Source organism: Melozone crissalis, unplaced genomic scaffold, assembly GCF_028551555.1.
Source record: "Melozone crissalis strain CALT ecotype California unplaced genomic scaffold, PUWL_Pcris_2 ptg000004l_1, whole genome shotgun sequence".
NCBI classification, from domain to species: domain Eukaryota; kingdom Metazoa; phylum Chordata; class Aves; order Passeriformes; family Passerellidae; genus Melozone; species Melozone crissalis.
This window is the reverse complement of record NW_026535782.1, coordinates 42,747,848-42,768,804: the sequence shown is the minus strand read 5'-3', so window position 1 is coordinate 42,768,804 and position 20,957 is coordinate 42,747,848. Positions and strand designations below refer to the sequence as shown.

The window sequence follows — 20,957 nt, the reverse complement described above, 5'->3', positions numbered from 1 at the left end:
TTCTCTTCCCAAACAAACAGAGGCTTGAGTGAATCCCTGCCTCTGCCTGGCACGCAGCCCCCCAGTCATTATGGATTCTCCTGCAGCATCCAGCGCCTGCGAATGACAGCACTCAGCCATGTCAGCAGAGGCCACAGGCTGAACCTCCCTGTCCCCACAGCATCTCTCTGTGCAGCCTCAAGCTTTGCTCCCTCACATCCCTACTCCCCAACCCCCTCCTCTCCCACTGTGTTTGTGGCTTCTGCCCATTCCACGTAAAGGCAGGGGAAGCTGTGGCACAGCATGGTGACCAGTGTGAGAGTTTGCTAGGATTAGGACCTGTAGCAGCAAGGATTAGGACCATACCAGTGACTTGGTAAACACTGTCATCTCTTGACTTTAACTTCCAAAAGCTCATTTTGCTGGGATTTACAGTAAAACTGACTTCAGACTGCTAACCTGGTCAACAAATTCCCTTCCTAATCACCAGAGACTTGCACACATCCACACAAAAGCATGAGGCAAATCACCCCTCACCACCTTCCTGCCCTTTGGCCCTTCAGCACAAACAAAATTACCTCCTTCAGCAGACAAGCACCTGAGTGGCAGACCTGGAACAAGTCCCTGCAGCATAACAGTGAGGGTTTGCACTCATACTCTGTCCCAAATGAGCCCCTGCCTCCAGTGGGGCAGGCTCAGCCTCCATCCATGGTGCAACCCCATTTTCTGCCAACATGATCCTATGAGGAATGATAATGCCTTTCCTGGAGCCTGTGCACTGACCTGTGGAGTGGTAAGGGCTGGAGAATAACATTCTCCTGCTGAGACAATGCTTCCCTCCCCTTCCTCTTCCTTTTCAGCACGATGCCTGCCCTCCTCCCAACCAATGCCATCCTCTCCAGCATCTGCCTCGTGTGGGACATGCCTTGCTCCCAGACTGTAATTTAACCCTCTTTCAGACTGGCTTGCCTGACAGGAGGGACTGAACCAGGCTGGCTGCAGCGTGCAATTACATCTGTCAGATTAGCCATAGCATGCATGATCCGGAGCACGTGCCAGATGTGGCACACAAACAGCACTCAGCCAGCACCAAGAGAGGGTTGTGCAGACAGATAATACCCAACACAACATAAATCTTGCCAGTACAGAGTTAAGCCAGCATTGTTTTCTAAACAAATCTCAAGCAGCAGAGTGAATTCATACTGGATCAGCATTTTCTACCATGTAGCTGCAGCAGTTTTGACCCAGCACCAAGCTCCCTAGAGCTGGATTTATTGTCTTGTCCACCCTGAGCCAGTGCCAAAGCCATGTCCTGAGAGGACTGAGGAATTTAACCAATGCCAAATGACTTTGGAGGCTCCATATGGGAAGAGCTTGCTTTCTTCTGCAAACTCCTCAACAATGACACCGAATGTGACTGCATGGGCACGCTCCCTGCCAGGCTCCAGCCAGGAGGAAGAATGACACATCAACAACACCACGGTCACTTGTCACCCGCAACACACGCCTGCGCGCGCCGGAGAGTGTGAACCACAGGGGAAAGGATCACTTCACAGTATCACCAGCTGGCTCCAGCAGCCAGAAACAACCCCACCAGGCAGCATCAGCCCTTCCCAAGGCTGACCAAAGCTGCTCCTGCCCGCCATGGTGGTCACAAAAGAGGAGAAGGGAGAAACAGGAAAGAGGGAAAGGTAGGGCTCAGGGAACCCCAGAGAAGGAAGAACAACAGCAAGAGGCAGCAAAGAGAAGTTGAAGGCAGCAGTTTGTGTAGAAGGGTAGGTATTGGAGTAGTGGGTCAGGGGGCATTGAGGAACTGCAGATGGGGAAAACTGATGGCAGGGTCCTGCAGCAGCAGCAGAGAGGTGCAGTGGAAGTTACCTCCTTGTCAGCATCACCAGGTGGGACCTGGGCAGGAGGGAAGCAACCCATCACCTCCTTCAAGGGACAACACCCCAGCACCACTGTTGGGGCTGCACAGTAGCACAGACCTTGCCAGTCCCTTCCCCTCAGAGAGACACAACAGCCCCCAAAATCTGACTCAGAAAACCTCCGGTCTGTTCAGAGCCTGAAACTACAGCCTGGCAGGTTGCAAACTCCCAGACCTCCCCTTTAAAATCCACTCCTCTGAGGTTACCCACTACTTTGCGAGCAGCTCATTGCTTTAGGGTCTATTTTGGGGTGAGGCATCTCCAGGCACGTTCATGCTCCTTGAGGACTGGCAGCACGTCTGGGCCTGCCCAGGCACTGGGAGAAACAGCTGCTCCCACTCCCCTCCCACCCCCACACCACAGCAGCTCCAGCAGCACGGAGACATGGCATGGAAATAGTGCAGCTGATCTTCCTGCTTTGCCTGCAGAGGAGCTGAGGAAAGGGGCACTGAGGGCAGCCCCAGGCAGCAGGAGGCCCTTTCAGGTGCTCCCAAGAGCTTTGCGCCCCAAAATGGGTCAGGCTCGGTACAGGGCCCCTTCACTGCCTGTGCAGGGCACACGGCGTTCCCAGCTTATGAAACACGCTGTCTCCAGTAGGAAAACATCCCTTCCAGTTGAGAAGGAGCACCAGGGGACAGCAGATAAGCAGTGACAAAGAGCATGCCCATCACCCCAAAAGCTGTGGCAGGCTGGGCTGGGTATTCAGAGGAGGTACCTGGCTAGGAAATGGAGGCCAGCATCTTCTGTGGGGAATTGGAATCCCCAAAATATCTGTGAGATGAGGAGGGAGGGGGAATTCTCTCCTCTATGGCCCACTCCCAGTAGCATGATGCCCAATCCTGCTCTGCTGCAAGCTGCATCCCTGAGGTGACCAAGGCCAGGGCTGCAGAGCCCAGCTTTGCTGCTGGCCAGGCTGCAGCAGAGTCAGCCTGGCTGCCCCTTCTCCCGAGAAATAGGGGAGGTGGAGGAAAATGACGAATGGAAAAGAGCAGACAGGTGTGTGCCCAGGGGAGGGGTGGGAAAGGGGCGGAATGCACTCGGGACTGCGTGCGGGGGACCCGCAGCACGTCCCTCGGCTGCTCTGCAAACAACCCCTCCCTGCACACGCATGGAGAGCCGCAAGGGAAGGGGCTCACAGGGGAGGGAGCAGCGCTCCTTTGCGGGGAGGGCGCTGATGAAAGCCTAGATTGTGTTCACAGCATAGCGGAAACCCCTGCCCTTCTCCTCCCTCACACCTCTGGGGAACGAGGAACGAGAGGGAGGGAGGGCGGGCGGGATGGAGAGAGACATAGACAGAGGTGCCGAGGTTGCCTTACCTCGCAGTGCCTGCGCTGGGGGTGCCCGGCTGCGCGGGAGGTAAATCCAGGGCTCTGCTCTCCTTGGCGATTGCTGGGAAAGGTCCCTGTTCAGTCACATGAAGGAGTGGCCTGTGAGTAGCTGCTCCAGCTCACCGCTCGATCGAAGCTGCCATGGATTCATTGCGAACGACTTCGCCTTCTGTGAGGAGAGGAGGAAAGGGGAGGGAAAAAAAAAAAGGAAAAAAACCACCAGCTTAAGACTTGGAGGGTAGATTCACTTCTTTCTTAGGTTTCCAATGGCAACTGAATATGCCACATATGAAGATTCAGGGTGTGTGTGTGTGTGTGTGAATGTGTGTGTGTGGGAGGGACGGAGAGATGCACAGCTGCTGAGTCCACAGGCAGTGTAGGGTGTGAGCTAGTCAAGGCGTATCGGTGATTATGGGAACAGACAACTGGACACGGGCAGCAGAGTAGACAGACAGCCAGATGGAAAGAGACTGAAAGCATGGGAAAGACGTTGGCCTGTGTGCTAAGAGCCTGGCTGTCCCACTGCATACAAAAGGAGAGAGCACCTGACCCAGCACAGGGCAAGGTGCTGACAGAGCTGCTCTGGCAGCAGGTGAAGTGTGCCTACACCCACAGCCACACGCACACACGTCACCTCCCAGCCCACACAGTCACCCAGGCACACCCCCTGCAAGGACACTCTGCACACTCAGGACACACACACACACACACACTGGACACACACACAGACATTTACTCACTGGTCTTTCCACACCACCCTGCATACAACCCCTAAAAACTCAGAGCTCCTCTAAAGGATGAGGTGCTTTTCTTCTTCACATACACCCTGCACCTACCTACAAGGTTGCACATCTGTATTAAGATGCACACGTGATAACTCAGACAACCATGATACAATGCCACATCAGCTCCACCCAGCCTATTCCACCACCCCTATGAGTATCCGGCAAAAACATTTTATACAGCATAGCAGCTGTATCCCTGCACAAATGCACACGGAATACCCAAACATGTCTACCACCAGCTCCTGACCCCTTAAACAAAACTCTCACTGCACAAACACACAGAATTTAATGAGCCTACTCCCATAGTAGAGTACAGAAAAAGTCCCATGCTCACACACACACATCCATGTCAGTGCAAACACCACATTAGCAAATGACGTTTCTGTAAGAAAATGAGGGCACGTAAAACATCCTCATGCACTCAGGAACATAAGTCAAGCAAGCACCAGTGGCTGTATATCACACACAAATATACTCTGCTTATGAATTGCCAGCAGCATACAAACTGATTGTATCAGATACTGTTACCTACCTAAACTCAGCCCACACAGTGGCATACCATCCTTCTGGATCCTAAACATTAGCCGCAGACATATTCTGTCACATGGAAAACACAAACACTCATCAACATCCAACACAGGCAGACAAACACAAATTAGACATGAAACACAGACAGCCAGCACCACTCACCAAAAAAAAAAAAATATATATATATATTCTTGAAAGTTATGAAGCTGGAACTCACTTTGGAGACAGCTGTATTATTCTGTGCAAGTGCACGGGTGCAAATTCACACACACACTTTCCACTGCCACACCAAACCTGTTTTAACTGCCCCATCTATGAATAAGATTTTCCCCCTTTTTTTCCCACACTACTGTTAATTCTGCCCATTCTACAATCTCCCATGTGTCCCACTCTGGGGGGCAAAGTCTCTGGAGCAGAAAGCCTGCAAAAGCAGCCACACTCATCCCTTCTCTTTCCCTCCGCTCTGGTGTTAGATGTGCATAATTTGCATGCAAAGAAGAATGCGCAGTCCCACCAGCCCCGAGTGCTCTGAAATTGGCTGATAGTGGCATCAGGGGATGTGACTGCAAAACCTAAGCGTGGCAAAGAAGTGCATAAATCCTTATGGGAAGTTGAGATTTGGCCAGGAAGGCACCGGCTTCCCCCAGGCCCCAGGAAAGACAAAGAGGTACCCGAGGTGGGAAAGAAGGGGCAATGGAATGAAGGGAGATCGGCGCAGCACCAGGGACAGCACAGCCAGCACACCGCCAGGCTTGTTTAACAAGCTCGGCAGTGTCACAGCGTGATGCTGCCCGCGATGACGGACAACAATCAGGGTTCGACATCAGGGCAGGCAAGCATACCTGTGTGCCCCCGGGAAATGGGAAAGGCAAGGGAAAGCATGGGCTTTGCAGCAGAGAAGAGCAGCTGTAGCTGATATGGCACAGGGGTCCACGGCTGCACTGGGATCATTGGAGCAGTGGTGGCACAGATAAAAAAGGAAGAGCTTGCAGGCAGAAAAAAGGCTGGCATAGGCGTGGCTTAGACACAGGCAGTGCGGGGGTTGCAGTCGGGTCTAGCCCCAGCCACATGGAGGAAGTGTGAAAAGAGTCCCATAAGCTCTTGTCCTGTGCTATTGGACAGCATGGGCTTCCAGCATGTATGGATACACCTCAGTGTAGTCAATGGAGTATGCATTGCAATGGCCTCACACACATTACATGCCCCAGCAGCCTCAGCCCCTTCCCAGTCCATGTGCACTTCCCACACTCTGGCATGACAATTCTCCACTCCTCAAAGCCGCCTACTTCAGCACACTCCCACTTCCCCATGCTTGCACCAGATCCATGTCCATGTGGCAGCATCAGAGGAGCCAGAAGAAACATGTAGGGAAGCCCTCACTGCTACCTCAGTCCCAAACAGCCCCTCTTCCCCTCTGCCTTCACCAGTGCCACATCATTCCTGAAGTGCTTTGAAGGAGTAGAAATTTCCTGTCTCTCTCAGCTAAGCATGGCCCGTGCATCGAGGCAATTTCAGCTTGCTAGTAACGTCAGTGCCTCGGCACTGTGCTCAATTGTACCTGCGTGCCTCTTCCCACAAACATCCATTGTGCATTACAGCAGATGAATAATTTAGGCTGAAAGGGGACAAGTGAGAGAGTCTTTTGGGTCTCAGCAAGGCACATGTACAAAGCAGAGTGGAGATGGAGCTGCCTCATTTGGTCAAAGCTAACAGATGCTGCCAAACCTAGAAAAGCCACTATGGCCTGAAGAGCTACTTGGGTTAAAGTACGGTCATGAGGGCAATTTAGAGAGGCCTTTGGACTCCGAATTTCTAATAGGTGCTGAGAGTGACACAGAGGTGTTGTGTGTGGATGGGCAAGGAGGATCTTCATCTCTGAGACACTCAGCTCTGACCTAAGCAGCTGAAGAGAGCCACTAGCGGAAAGGGGAACCATCATCCTAAAATGACCTGCAAACCATCTGCTCCTGTGCTTCAGAAGCATGGAAGAAGTACTACGACTGGCTAAACAAGGGAAAAGGGGTTGAGAAAGCACAGCAAACAGGAGCTGAGTGGGATGCAGATGCGTGTTTGGATGTGCACTTTGGTGTTCCTCTCAAACAGATGCCACATCACAGTTTTGTGATGACATGCAGGGGGACCTGGAAGACACAAACACGGGCCTGTCAGTGCTGCCCTGAGTGAGCCCATCTGCAGAGGAAAATGCTGGAAGGGGCAACATGGACAATGTGGCACCACGTGTGCAGGAATGCCTGGCCTCTGGTGAGCACCTGTGTGTTGGTGCTGTGCATGTGCCTGCTGTGGGGAGCGGATGCCAGGTATGGATGTCTGGGATGTGCATGTGTGCATCAAGTGCTGCAGCGCAGGCTGAGCGGTGACTGTGTGTATGAGTCTGCTCCTTGCTGAAAACACTGGTGCATTTGTGAGGTGTCAGGGGGTGGTGGGTCCCCTGCCTTGTGTGTGCATGGCAGCCTCTACCTCGGTGAGACACTGGTGTGGTACTGCACATCTGCAGAGCCTTGGGAAAGCAGTGCAGTGTGGCAGCACAAAACTATGGGAGTGTGCATGTACTGGAGAGCACCCCTGGGAGCATCCAGGTTCCAGGGATGGGATCCCCTCTCTGGGTGGAACAGTCCGTCTGGCTCCTGCACTGCCTCTCCTCCTGGACTCCGCTTTCCTTTCTCGCCTTCCCTCGGCTCACTGGCAGCAGCATGCTCTGCCCTGGGAACCAACTCCCACTCACCACACTGGGAAGGAACTCCTTTCTTAGCAGCTCCCTGGTATTTTCCCATACTGAGAGCCAGAAAGTGAAGAAAAAACTCACTGGGCAACCTGAACTGGACCTATTTCCTTTCCATGTCCTTATTCCTCTTAACTGCATTACAAACTCACCGATTTTCACCCAAACTAACAAACCTCCACCCCCAAGCCCCAAACACTACAAACCAGACTCAGCTCACATGTGAGCCATGAGCCATCTCAGGCTGACACAGCTCAGGTAGGGCAGCTCAAGGTAACAGAGTTAGGAGAGAGCAGTCCCTATAGCTGGGAATATGGAGAATGTCCTGCAGCTGCAGCCCTACCTGTCTGACTTTCACCCATAGCTGGGGTTGGAGTAAGAAATTTCATGCAGGAATTGCAGTCAGCACAGCTCAAACTCACTCTTCTGGAGCCAAAGCAACACGTCTTAGCTGCTCTGTTATTGCTCCTATCAGAAGGCTAAACCTTCAGCCAGATCCCACTTCCAGGGGAACTTCCAGGCTGGGTTCCAAAGCATAGAGTCTGTCCATTTGGATCACATCCTGTGGGACTTGGGACTTGAGTAAGAAGAAAACCCCAAAGACATTCCTTTATTTCTTTAGCCAATTCTGCAGATTACTACCTCCCTCCCAAACACCCTGCCCAGAGCTCTACTGTTTGTTCTGAGGCTGATCTAAATTACTCAGCTCCCCAAACTGAAATGCAAACAACTGGCCTCCATTTCAGGCTTTGCTTTTGCCCTATATCCCACTTCGCACCTATTCCCTCCAGAGGACAAAACTAGCACAGAGAAACCACTTGTGAAAATATGCACACCTTCCCTGGAAGGCTCCATGGGCTCCCAGTAAGGCCCCGTTTCACCCAGGACCAGAAACATACAGTTTTGCCATGAAATGGAGCCTTCACACTTAAGTACCATCTGTTTCTTTCTCAACTGCAGTCCTGAATCTGGGGTATCCCCAAACTTTACTCAATCCCATGCACCGAAAGCCTCATCTCTAAGCTCCATTTTGAACCCTTTGTCGCCAGTTTTCTTCTGAACTCAGCCTTTCACTTAACACATGAGTGCTCCGTACCAAATCCCCTCTCTGATGTTTTCTCCACACCATACAAGACGACAGACTGGGAAAGTCTGGCTGTCTGATCCACTGCCTAGCAGCAGTCACGACCCACAGTGCAGGTCTCCAGGAGGCAGGACAATATTTGCCAGATATTTTTTCCCTACAGAGGAGCCCTGCTCATGGCTTAGACAGACCTTTTCACTGCTGGCAATCACAACCAGGAAAATAGCCCTCTGTGCTAATATTTAAATGTCCTCCATGAAAAGCACAGAACCAGCCTCAGCACCTGCTGCAGGCTCTCCCCTGTGCAGCACCACAGCATTGCTACTCCAATTCTTCCCTCACACTGAGGTCTTTCCCTCCAGCCTTGCATCCTTCTCTTCCCTGCTCAGTTTCATGAGCAGCTCCTGTCGATGCTTTTCCCACATCCTGCCCTGCAGCCCTGCCAGCTTTCCAGGCCTCACCAGGCATGCAGAGAGTGAGCCCCTGATTACCATTCAAGCTGGATTCTCATTAGGCTGAAATGCCCCTCCAGGAGATCCATTAACAGTCCATAAGGTTAACTTAATCCAGCCAGTCTTGTGTGGTCTCTGCCCAAATTCCCTATTACATTAACAATCTTGAGCCTTAATTAGCATGTGAGGCAGAGGTGGCATTATTAATGGAGATAATATGGAGCATTAAGAATAAACAGGCCAGGCTGTCTCTCCCCCACCATGCATGCAAATCCTCTTCTGTGCAGAAACAGCGTGAGCTTCCCCCATGAGCAGCACATGTGAAAGGCTGGGGTGCCCCAGACCAAAGACAAACCCTGGAGCATACAGCCAGGCTGCTGCAGGAGGATGATGGGGAGGAAATGAGATCCCGGAGTGACCCTTCATCTGCCTGGGAGATGAGGGGCTGACCATGGGAAGACCACAGTGTGGCAAGTCCTGTGAGGCAAATCCTTGCACCAGGAAGGAGCAGTCATGTCCTTGGCTAACCCAGCCACCCCATGTTTCTGGGAGGCTTGGCAAAGCAAGGCCAAGGTATCTCTGCACCCCTGCACATTGAATTCATGCTGCCATGTGCATGCACACAGGATAAGACCATGGGTGTACGGCTCAAACACCATGGGCAGGGAGGGGATGTCTGTCTGAGGGGAGCAGGCTGCAGGAACCAGCTGCAGCTGTGCAAAACGCTCCTCGTGAGTCTCCTTTTGGACCACTGAGCCCCAGTGCACTGGGAATACAGGACAGGACAGAGGGCCTTCAGCTGAAAGAGAGAAGCAGTCGTTTGAGGGACCAGAGAATAAATGATGGGGGTTCCAGCTTGGTGCAGATTGACAACGTGGTGGGGAAGGGACAGGTCCCTTCTGACACCGGCTGGTGACTCGCTGCACAGGTGGCTGCTCAAAAGAGCTTGGTCATTACAGGTGAAGGGTCAGTCTGGGGCAGACCCTCTCCCAGACCAGGCAGAGCCAGCACGAGTTTGAGTAGAGGAGGGGAGGACTGGTGCTGCCAGCAGCAGCGAGGGGCTGGGGCAGCAAAGGGTCAGGGATGCACTGAGTATCAGCCAGGAAAAATTGCAAGCCTGACACCTTCTTCTAATACAAGCACTTGCAAAATCATAAGGCAAAACAGGGGAGGAGAGAAGCAGAAGCAGCTAAGCCAAGGAAGCAGAGCCTAATGACAGGACCTCTGGACTGCTAATTCGCTTCCAGCAGCACCCAGCAGGATGGGGGCAAAGAGAGAAGCATGTCTCAGGGACCCACAAGTGCAGGGAATGGCTTCCTGAGTCTGGCTTGTCCCTGAGGTCTGACGCATGCTGTTCCAGCATGGCTCTGCTGTGCCCAGTGTGTCCCTCCAGGCTTTGCAGCAGGGCTTGCACTGAGAACAACAATCCCTGGAGCACAGAGTGATATCCCTGTGCCTGGGCCCTGGAGCACTCGGCCAGTGCTAAGTAGCCTTGCTTAGCGAGGAGCAGTGGCTCAGGCTGGGCTCTCTCCCAGGGCTGCACTCAGCATCAGCCCAGCTGCCTTCACATGCCCAGAGGTGCAGCAGAGGCCCTGAGCAGAGCCCAGCTCTTCCACTTTCCAGCACAGCAAGTTCCCACTCCCCCAGGCCCACCAGCCAGCCCCTGCCAAATCCATTTGTCCAATCTTGTGCTTTCTACTAATCCTGTTGAGCCATCCTTTAAGTTGCTCTGAGGCAGAGATAGAAAAATACAAAGATGCCCTAAGAAGCTTCCCCTGACCTTGCTCAATTCAAGATAAAGGGCTACGATTTAAAAAATTACAGTGGGGGCCTGTCACTGATCCATTGCGTGGATTAAAGGGAAACAAACAGAGACACAGGATGCAGCTAGTGCTAGGTGAGCAGACAGGGAGGGGAGAAAGGTTACAATCAGCATGGGGGAGGAGACAAAATGAAAGAAAGGACAGAAAATGAGAGGGGAGGAAGAAAAATTACTTCTCCCTTGCCATCTCCATACTTGACTAATGGTAGAAATTCTTTGTGCATTCGTGATGTTATACAATGTCTCACCACTTTCCTGGTCTGTAAGGAAGAGCGAGGCAGCTGTACTCTCCGAGGTGTGACCAGGCTGGGGACAGGGTGCTGGGGCTGGAGATGAGCTCCTTGCCCTGCCAGAAGCATCCAGTGGGGTACCTGACTAAAATCCCAAGGCACAAGTGCCTGCTAAAGAGATTGTCATCACTATCTCTGCTTACGAAGTTGTTCAGACTTTTCTTCCTCCACCCCTTCGCCCTCCCTTCACAGCAGACCTCTCAGCTCATCTCCTTCCCTTCCTGACAGTGCTGTCTCTCACTCTCCCTGCTGCTTGCCCTGGCCCACATCACATCTGGCAGCATCTAAACAGACTTCCTACCACCCACCCCAGTCCCCTACAGCCCTTGACTCAAAGGTTACTCAGAACAATTTTCCTCTGTAGGAATGTCATAATGTCATAAGGACTAGTGACAGTGCCTTCTTTCCCTGTACCCTCCAACATTTGTTCACCCCACAAGGGCCCTTTGGTCCCTGGCATGAGCCTGTTTCCCCCTCCTGAACCTGTTCTTTTTGAAGAATAGGTTGGATCACTCACAAGATGGCTGATGTTTCATTTTCATTCTTCTTTTACAGGGATGTTAACCAGAAAAGGAAGCTTAAAGAAGGTGTACACATCTCATAAAAAATGCTGGAAAACTGTTAGCAATGGATGAGGAAAAGGCTAAAGTACTCAGCAAAATTTTTTGTCTCAGTCTTCAATAACAACATTTCTTCCCACTTCTCTTAAGTGGATGGACAGGAGGATGGGGACTTGGAGAGCAAAGTGCTTCCCACTCCAAGTTCAGATTCATGGGCACCCAAGGAACCTGAACATGCATAAGTCTATGGGCCCTGACAAGATGCATCCCTGAGAGAATTGTCCCAGTGTAGTTGCCAAGCCACCCTCCATGATATCTAAAAAGTCATGGCAGTAAAGTGAAGTTCCAGGTAACTGGAAGAAGGGAAGCACTGTACCTATCTTTAAAAAGGTAGAAAGGAGAATCCTGGGAACTACCAACCTGTTAGCCTCACTTCTGCGCCTGGGAAGATCATGGAAGATCCCCTTCCTCTTTTTCAAGCCTCCCCAGAGCCTGCCCACTTCTATCTTGATGACCAAGGCACCTTCAGCTGGTTTCAGAATTTTTGCCCAGCTTGTTCAGCTCCTCCTGTACCATGTATGGGCACTGCAGCTGACTGAAACATTTTCACATGAGTGGACCTGGTGCAGCTCATTGCTGTGATGTCACTTCCCACCCAGCAATGCCCCATGTCCTGCTGCTAAAAGCTACACCACCGTAGCCAAGAAGGAGGCAGCAGATAGATGCAGAGAGATGAAAGGTGAAGGGATACAGGAAAAGAGACAACAGAGACCATGGAATGAGACAGGTCTATAACACCACACATGACAAAGGAAGGGCAGGGGAAAGAGGTGTTAACAGCCTCTTCCCACTCAAAGATCAAGGGTCAGGAAATTAAACCAAAAAGTTACAGGTTCAAGACAAACTGCATGTGTGTGCTGCACCACTTCCTACTGTGAGATTCTGAGGATGCTAAAACTTATCTGACCTGAAAAATCGGCAGGACAAATTCAGGGAGGAAATAAATCCACTGAGAACTAAAAGTGCACAATAGATCTTCCAGCACTGGGTCCTTCAAATATGCTGAGGCTGAAAGGGTGTTCAGAGGAAGTGCTACTACACAGTTGTCCTGCCTATATGCTATTCCTTTTTTCTGCTACAGCTGGAGATACTGCACTGGAAGTATCACAGACCTGGTTTGGTAAGGTCCTTTTTGTATTCCTATGGCTTTCCATAGCTAGGCTGACCCAGAAGTCATGGGGAAGAGTAGCTCTGAGTAACGGTATCATTTTGGTGCATCAGATCATTTTGGAGATGGATGGACAAGGCAGAAAAAAACATAGCTCTTTCCAAGAAAGATTTTTTTTTTCCCCTGACCAAAAGGTGGAAGGATGTCGAGTGTCATTTCAACCAGTCATTCCAGTATGGATCCTTGTTGAGAATAAAATCTCTGCTTGAGCCCTAGCTCCCTCAATGCCCATTTCCAGACTTTTCTAAGACCAAATCCCCTTTCCCTGTGTTGATAAACACAGAACTCTTTAAACAGACCATCTGTAACAGGTCCAACCCCCTTGAATTCCCTTCCATTTCCCTGACCTGTCTATCACACTATTCATGGCAGGCTCTCCACACTAATCCTTTTATTATGATCTCGCTCAATTTTCCTGGCCTATGACTGCAATGAGGAAAAAAGGGAGGGGTATTAATCCTTCTGACCTTGTTGTCCCAATTCTGGGCCATCTGTGACTAGGAATTCAGAGGAGGGAAGTCTCATCCTCCTGACCCCACTATCAACCCCTTGCTTTGGGAGGTTCAGTTTGTAGTGTCCTAGAAAGATGTTGTGGAAAAGCCCCTTTTCACTTACAGGGACTTCCTATGAGATTGTTTCCTAGACTACCTTTCCAGCCAGAGAGGGTGGAGGGAATAATGTGCTCCACCTCCATCAGACTCTGTTTACTTATTCCTCCTGTATCACCTCTCTGCTCCCTCAACAGCACTGTCTGTGGGTTCTTCCCAGCCACGAGACAGGGAATCAATAAAAGGTGAAAGACAATCAAACATCTCACAGAATTTCCCTGGCAGTGCTGCATATAAAGAGGAGGCCTTGCAGCTCACTCCACTTCCACCAAGGGCCGAGTGTAGCCTGTTCCCTCTACCTCTTCCCACCACCATGTTTCCTTGCTGCCAGCAGCTGCATCTCCATGAACCTGCTACACTATTCCATAGACAGCTTGAGGACTCACAGCAGGAAGCTTGCATGTATCCTCAAGAGACAAGTATTCTCCTCTTTGCTCAACTTCATCCATACCTCTCACTTTGCCCATTTTTTGCCACTTTAAACAATCTCCTCCTTTCCTTGGTGTTTACAGCTCTCAATACACACAAACTGTTACATATCATCGTTTAGTCAAGCTCTACATATTTTGTTCTTTTAATCTCTCCTCATAAATAAGTATCTTCAGCTCTTTCATAATTTTTACTGCTCTTCTCTGAACTCCCTCCTATTTATCACCTTCCTTCAGCTAGCACAGCACCCAGGTCTGCATGCTAGGTTTTCCAGACTGATCTTACTAAGGCCTTGGACGTAACATGAATTCAATCTCCCCAGTGCTTCAAGGCTTGATGTTTCTGGGTGTCCTTGAGTTTCTGGATGTCAGGAAAGCTGTCTCACTTCATACAGGTGGCACCAGCTAATACAACTCAAGGCTGTCTCCCCAGAGAGAGGAGGAAGAAGGTTCATGAGAGGTGGGGAGAAGAAGACACATGGACAGGTGGGACAGATGTCCTGCAGCTGAGCAGGGGACACCACTACCAACTCTTACATAGTCACACACCTCAAGAAGAGACATCAGATCCTGGATATGGAAAAGGTGCATATGCACACACACACACACAAACACGTGTTCACTCCACAAATAAACCCCCAGTGACCTGCATCACACACGAGTGCACACAGGAACACACACACAGGGATAATGCCACAAGGCAGGAATGACAGCCATGTGTACGGAGACTTTGGGCATGCACACGTAACCGGTGCACACAAGAGGACAGGACAGAGTCTAGCAGAAAATGGTGCTCTCCCTGCTCACAAACATACATGTTCTCATGCATAAACCAATGCTCCCAGAGGAAAGATAGGAGCTCATGGAGTCCTTATAGTAGCCTAAAAATACACAGGCAGATCTGACCCATCTGGTCTGCAGCTTGAGCCTATGAGCCATGGAAAGAATGAAGACAAACATATGACACCTTGCCTTAAGGCAACTGGTAGCACATGCATCATACTGAGCCAGTCTTCATATCTACAGACCCTTCCATAGTGATTACATTGTCACCAAAGCTAATCAGAAGTGAGGTGAAAGCTGAGGACCACAGAGGGGAAGAAAGGGACTCTCTACAGGGCAGTGGTGGCAGAGCTAGGGATCCTGCCTCCTACTCTGTGACCTCCCCTCCCTGAGTCATGTTACTGATGATCCTTCCTCACAAGGATGTATTTCCTCCATCTCTCTGCTATCAGACATCCAAAGGAGTCAAAAGCACCCACAGTTTCTTGCAAACAGTCTTTCCCCTACAGCTTACCTAAACCAGACAGATATTAACATTTTGTGAGTGTCAATGTATAGAGAACACAAATTCTTGGCCCCCAGACACGTCTTCTCATTTCTGTGAAATTCATACTGCACCATCAGCTCCCCAGAGCATCACCTGGGAAGAAATTCTGTACTAAAGGGCTGAAAAAGCTGGAGATGAGCTCCCCAGGGTGATTGCAGACAAGAAAGAACAGCCCCAGCACATCAGTCAGGTCAGCACAGAATGAGCTTCACCTCCACCAGCAGAACAGACTCACCTGTGGGGATTTGATCCCATGCCTATCTCCATGGCATCTGATGCCATGCTGTAGGGCACCATGTAGCCACTGAGACTCTCCACACCAGTGATGCCTGGAGACCTTTAAAGACTCCCTGCACGTGGCAACATCTAGGGACAAAACCCATCAAGTCACTCACCTCAACCTGACTCCTGGCAGCTTGTTTGCCACCTCTTAAAATGCCATGGAAAGAGTGACAACTGCCCTTCCCTCCTTCTGTACCTCAGCTGGTCAGCTGGAACTGGGTTTCCTCTTGGCTTATGAACGTTAAGAAAATGAGGTCATTTCTCCTCAGTGACAGAAAATTATTTGGTGAGAAACCAGTTCATCTCAGGCAATGGCTATGTACCCCTGAACTACCCAGGAGACCCTTAAAGAGGAGGTCAGGGCAAAGCAAGGCACGAAACCAGCACCAGCTGGGGAGCACAGGAAAGTCAGGGCACAAATGCAGTGCTGCTAAAGTGGGGCTGTAACTGCTGCCAGACCAGCTCACCATTGAAGCAAACACAACAGCAGTGCCACAGTCATTTTCACCTCCATAGTGTCAAGCTTGACTCATCTGAGGATTTAAATACAGCACTCATCTGGTTCACAGCTGTGAGAAACTCATCCTGACACAGCAAAGAGAAAGGGCTGGAGGGGGGTCAGAACCCCATGGTCTGCTCCCTGAGTTCTGCATTCTCCCTTTCCAGACCACAGAAGGAATTTCAGTGCCCCACTACCCTGGCAAAAGAAGTGGCTCCCATGCCTGCAGCTTGCCTCTCCTTCAGTAGCTCACTCCATGTCCTCCCTCACCCTCTTCCCACATGGAAAGGCACTGGGGGACACAGAGCTCTCTGCTCCTTTGGAACTGCTCAAGCACCTGCTGTAACTCGAGTCTGGGCAATCCTCACCAGCAGAACCTGCAGAGCTACCAGGCAAACTCCAGCTTTCCCCATAGCTGCCAGCAGCCTGGGATCCCTCACTGCTCAGGACAGCTCTGCTCCTCCATGAAGGAGAAAAGCAAAACCACCTCCATTCCCAGAAAAGGGGATATTTTGCTGGAACACATTTGCTCTGCACCTAAGCTGCTGCTGTCTGCTCTGGTGCACAGGTATGGGCAAGGGCTGCAAGTGTTTTTTGGGACATCACATCCCTTTACCAGAGCAAGGCAGCCCTCATGAGCTCACAAGAGTGTGAGGACAGAGGTGTTCCCTACATGTCCTCTGCCCTCCCTCACACTAATAGAAGAAACATCTTAGCCCAGGTCCATTCTTACAGAGGACCAAGGGAAAAAAACCCACAGTATTTAGGATGAAGGAGAGAGCAGCCAGGTCTCTCTCCTCAGCAAATATGCTGATATTTTCTGACACAGCTGATAAGAGCACTGGGTGGTTTCAACAGGCCCTGATATGACCAGTAGCTTTTTTCCCAGGTGGGCAGAGCTTTTCACCACTCTTCAACAGGGTCAGATGAGGCAGCTGCACTCTGCCTGGAGCTGCATCTGGCTTCTGACATGACCCAGGTAAGAACAAACACCGCGGACATCATCACAGCTATGCTTCCCTCCCTCTGCCTTCCCTGCAGTTGTTACCTTTCCCATTTTAACTGCAAGCTGCCCCCCAGCAAAACCTCCACCTCTGTATGCCCCCCTTCCCCAAATGCCCTCCCTATCCTCCGAGTGGCTTCTGCTCCACAGCGTAGCTTTGCACCAGTGCAGCGGATCAGACGGCACATTCCCAAATACCCACTTTGCCTGGAGCTGGGGCAGAGTGGGAAAGGCCATGCATGCACAGTTCTTCCCTTGGTGTCGTAGTTTTTGATGGGGGAAGAGCAATGAAGGCAGTTTGCTTCATGCCAACAAATCTGCATGCTTTGTGGGATGGGTGCCCTGAAAGCCAATCTCCCCCCAGGGAAAACAAAAGCGTGAGGAGGGTGGCAGGTGGGGAAGGGGTTGGGGGTGGGGGGAAGGTTGGTAGGTTGGGGAAATCAGTGGGATTAAAGTGTCTGCTTCTCACCCCTGGCACTGCATCGGCACCCTTCCACTCCCTGCAGCTTCCTCACTGCTGCTGGTACGGTCTGCACAGAGCAGGGAGGCGAGAGGGGGGCTGTATTTAAATATATTAATAATGCATGTTCCATGCAAATGAAGCTTCCTTTGAATATTACATTAGCGATGCTGTCAGGCTGCGCTTCTTGGGACCCAGGAGTGACGGGATGTGTGGGGACCCGGAAGGGGGGATGTGGGGAGGTAGGGCTCACCAGAAATCCCCTCATACCCCAGCACAGCCTCCTTCCTCCCCCTCCACCCCAGCTCCCCCACATTACACACACTCCCACTCCCTCCCACTCTCCGTGCATGACAAATTCCTTGGCTCACAGCATGCAATGCAGCCAGGCTCCCCAGTCCCCAGGCCCCTCCAGTGGCATGGGGCCCCCCTCCACTCCCTACATCATCTTTACCCCGCTCCAATCTCAGCAATGCTCTCCCTGCTCCACAGCTTGGTTAATACCTCTGTGCCTCCAGAGTGGGGAGGAGGGTCCTGCTCTGCAGCCTTCAGGGGAAAGGAAGGGGAGCAGTTCCTAAGTCCGGCCTGCACCCTGTGCACCCCTTTTGTTTGCACCTACCGTGCTCGTGTGAGCCCAGAGTGGGTGCCAAAGGACCTGTGCCAGCTGTATTTGCCCGCAGCACAAGAGCGATGCTCTCCCTCCCCATCACAGACACCCTGTTTGTTGCCCGGGCATTGGGGAGGCTGTTTGGTGTCTGTGCACAGCCAGCCCGGCTCTGTGCACACTCAGACATGGGACATGCACACGTGTGCTGCGTGCACGGTGCAGGGCTGGGGCACACCAGCACACACACGCGAGAGGGCATTACGCACAGCAGCTCCCGAATGTGCTGCCTCCTGCAGTATTAGCTGATTTATGCTGCCTTTCCCCAGCCAGATCCAAGCTCTGGAATGGGAGCAGCGGCAGCTGTGCACTCCTGCCTGTCCTGGGATGAGAATAGGATGCGCCTGTTCGTCTCTCTCCCCCACCCCCCATCACTCCTCCTTCCCCCTCCTTTTGCTCCCATTCATTCATTCAGCTTCTCCTCCCCCCTATCCCATGCCCCAAAGCAGGAAGATCCTTATGCATAAAAATGTGGGCATGCTTTCTCCGGTGGAATAAACGGGCATGCAGACACCCTGCAGGCAATACATATTCACTTACATATGCATTGGAGTAGCTGTCCTGGGCCCCTACATAAATACCCGGCTCCCACCACCAGCACAGACACATTCACACACCCGACAGACACCACGCAATGACTTTTCTGCAGCCAGCCAGTCTCCCAGCAGAGCAGTGTAAGAGCAGAGGAGAGATTTACTCACTCCCTTGCATGCAAACCAGGCGAATATCCACACTCCACACAACGGACAGACACACAGACACAGACCAACCACTGTCCGCAGAGGCTCCCCTGCAAAGTTTACAGAGAGACAGGGAACAGGGGGCTGAGGGATGAGACTGACTCCTTCTCTGTCCCATAACTGCAGGCGATACACAGAGAGGACTGTCTGTCTGTCTGAACATGCACATGTGTGCATGTGTGTGGGGGGTATATACGCACACCTATAGCTACACCTATACATGGATACACACAGATCATATATTCACATCTGTTCACACATATCTATATTCACAGACACATGTACATATACATACATATATCACCTCCTTTTGCAAGGTCCAAATAGATGCAGACAGGTCAAACCGAGCTGTGTGCAGCAAGCCCTGAACCTATTGAGCATCCCAATCCTAAACAGAGCGCACACACACACACAGACACACACACAGACACACACACACACACACGGTGAAAGGGAGACCAGTCTCCAAGCCTCTCTCCCTCCCTCCCATCACCCCATGTAGGCATAATCTCCCCCCGACACACAGACACACACCCTGGGCCACTTCCCCATCTCCTTTGCACTCACCCCTCGCCTTCATCCTCGGATCAGAGGCATCCAACCCCCAGGGAGTGCGTGCACAAGCTGGAGGAAAAGGGCAATCCATGCATCCTGCCCTTCTCCCCCTTTTCCAATCTCAGCTGCTTCTCCGAGAGGCAGCACGGCCGGCAGCCGGGAGCCGAGGACACGCGAGGCAGCAGCACAAGGACTGCACACAAAAACGTGTCGCACACGCACACGCACACACATACACGTACCTGCTTCTGGAGGGGTGACTGCTCCCAGCTTCCATACGGGGCATGACAGAGACGAAGTGGAGGCACAAAAGACCCCGGTCCTCGAGGAACTTGCAGCCCTGCAGATGTGTTTGTGCGGGGGGTGTCCCCCACTGGTGTCACCCCTCGGAGCTGTAGCGTTCCCTGCCCCGCAGCTGGCTCATTCCCGGCCGCACCTAGGCAGCGCTCCCAGCCATGCACACGCGCGAGCACGACAGGCGGGGATGGAGCAGCAGTCCAGGGAGGGCACGCACAGCCGGAGGATTTGCTGCCTTCGCCGCATCCGCATCACTGGGGGAAGAAGGCAAAAAGGGCTGTATTGGCATTTAAAACGCAAGTGATTAATTCGCCACAGGCTCGGCTGATAGGGCTCAGGGACCAGAGCCGGCGGCACTGCTTCTCCCGGCTGGGAAGGCTCTGACAGGCAAAGGACCCTCTCCCATGGAGCCAGTTCCGAGCTCTCCTCGCCTGCACAGCCACTGCTCCGGTGCAGGCGGAAAGGGGTGGGCCTCCACCGGAGACATGAGCACACGCATGCAACAGCTGCTGGGAACTGCACACACACGCACAAACACACACACAGACACAATTCCCCACAACAGCTGCTCGGGAGCTACACACAACACACAACAGCTTCCCGGGAATACACACAAACAACAGCTGCTGGGAAATTGCACACACACAGAGGCTACAGCTTCTCAGGATTAAGTCACCCACATGAAAATACAACAGCTTCTAGGAACCACACAGCTACAAGGAACAGCTGCTGAGGAGCCACACACACACACACACATGCATACAACAGCTGTACACCTACTGACACAGGTATGTACAACATCCATGGAAACTACACCTGGATACAAGCCCCTGTGTTATTGCTAAAAAAATTGGACACATTTGGCACATAAAAACGTAAGAGGAGGTGGAGAAAACCTTTCATCCATACACAAACACATGCATGTGACTGCTCTGGGGACATTGTCTATCACACACCTCCTCAAATCACCACCAGAGAAACACAACAGCTCCCCAGGAAGCTCCTGGAGCCACATACCCTCCTGTACGTCTGGAAGACCTTCCATCTCCCTCTCCCCAACCCCACACGTGCCATGACCAATGGAGATCTTGCTCACAGTCAGAAACAAGCATCCATGTGCACCAGGTGTTGGGGACTCAGCCACAGCTTGGCCCCCAAATACTTCACACAGGCAATACCTGCTAGGAAAGCACATTACCAAACACAGGGACGCTCTTAAGAAATAACTCCCCAGTTCCTTGACAGAAAGCAGAAGCACACCTGACAGACATAAATAATCCCTGCACAGACAGCAAGACCACAGCTGAAGGGACACGATGCACCCCTCGCACTCACCACAGCAGTGGAGGGACTGTCTGCTCACTCAG

At 51.8% G+C, this 20,957-nt stretch overlaps 1 long non-coding RNA gene across 1 annotated transcript in view; it reads right to left on the bottom strand.

Annotated features, from left to right (window-relative positions):
* LOC128935262 (uncharacterized) overlaps positions 1–20,088 on the bottom strand; it is a 49,651-nt gene extending 29,563 nt beyond the window's left edge. The window contains exons 1-2 of the long non-coding RNA XR_008482938.1: positions 19,536–20,088; positions 3,224–3,404 (exon numbers count right to left, since the gene is read on the bottom strand). This is a non-coding gene — a long non-coding RNA (uncharacterized LOC128935262). The remainder of the gene's footprint in view (positions 1–3,223; positions 3,405–19,535) is intronic.
* Between the last annotated feature and the right edge of the window lie 869 nt (positions 20,089–20,957).